The sequence below is a fragment of the Nyctereutes procyonoides genome, unplaced genomic scaffold (assembly GCF_905146905.1).
Source record: "Nyctereutes procyonoides isolate TBG_1078 unplaced genomic scaffold, NYPRO_anot_genome, whole genome shotgun sequence".
In the NCBI taxonomy this organism is placed as follows: Eukaryota; Metazoa; Chordata; class Mammalia; order Carnivora; family Canidae; genus Nyctereutes; species Nyctereutes procyonoides.
The window spans coordinates 13,027,801-13,028,988 of NW_026575021.1; the positions used below are offsets into that span (position 1 = coordinate 13,027,801).

A 1,188-nucleotide genomic window follows, 5' to 3' on the forward strand; every position below is an offset into this window, starting at 1 on the left:
ATAAATCTTGAAAAAGAAAAGAAAGAGAAAAGAAAAGAGAAAAGAAAAGAAAAGAAAAGAAAAGAAAAGGAAAGGAAAAAAAAGAAAAAAGGAAAGAAAAAAGAAAAAGCATCAGGTTATTGGAAAGTTTCTAGTTTATGAACAGCATGGTAGGTACATGGTTGTGTTTTTATATTATACTTCAAGCTGCTTTTAAAAAAAAATTTGACAATAGGCTGGGTATTTCTCTCCTAGTTTTTATTTTTATTTTTTTAATTTAAATTCAATTAATTAACATATAATGTATTATCAGTTTCGGAGGTAGAGGTCAGAAAAACATGGAATGCTTCACAAATTTGCATGTCCCTCTTGTGTAGGGGCCACACTAATCTTCTCTGCATTGTTCCAATTTTAGTACATGTGCTGCCGAAGCGAGCACTCATTTAGATTTTATTCACTATTCTGTGCATATATCTCACAATTAAAAATTGACAAACAGAAATAAATATATAGATAAATTAACTGGAACAAAGGTGATGTTTGTATATAATAGGTATATGTGATGTGATTAGCTGGGTTCAGATAAGGACGGGAAGGGACATCATTTCTGACTTAATTTGTTTTGTAGATGTGGTGAATATAGTTATCATTGCCTTTAGTGAGGGGTTTCAGATTAATAATTCGTTTTCCTTTGATAGTAATGGACTTTCCATAAATCCTTTATTCCACTCAGCCAGGAAAGTTCACACTTAAAGTACGGGTAACATACAAAGTATGTGCTATGCTGAGAAAAATACCTGAAAATGATGAAGACATGAAGACATCATTTTTAAAGAGAAGACAGCTTGTTACGGTGGGAAGTTTGTATATGTACTAATTATCTAAATGATAATATCTTAAGCTCAGTTTATAATTGTGAATGTCTTACATGGTAAAACAATACCCAACTGAGTTGGGAACTGAAATTATTTTAGCCTGTCCTGTGGTCATGAGCCAGGTGAATTGTCTGGCATTCGGAGAGGCTTCACCCAGCACTATTCTCAAATCATTCTAATTATGATTTTTCTTACCATCCTTGAGTACATCTGGATGGGACCAGACAGATACATTAAATTTGTCTTTTTGGAGAGCCTGGGTGGCTCAGTCAGCTAAGCATCTGATTTTGGCTCAGGTCATCATCTCAGAGTCCTGGGATCAAACCCCTCATTG

The 1,188-nt window shown here is 33.8% G+C and overlaps 1 non-coding gene across 1 annotated transcript; it reads right to left on the reverse strand.

Annotated features, from left to right (window-relative positions):
* Positions 1–311: 311 nt before the first annotated feature.
* LOC129520756 (U6 spliceosomal RNA) lies at positions 312–418 on the reverse strand. Its single transcript, XR_008666663.1, has one exon. It is a non-coding gene; the product is annotated as a U6 spliceosomal RNA (small nuclear RNA).
* Between the last annotated feature and the right edge of the window lie 770 nt (positions 419–1,188).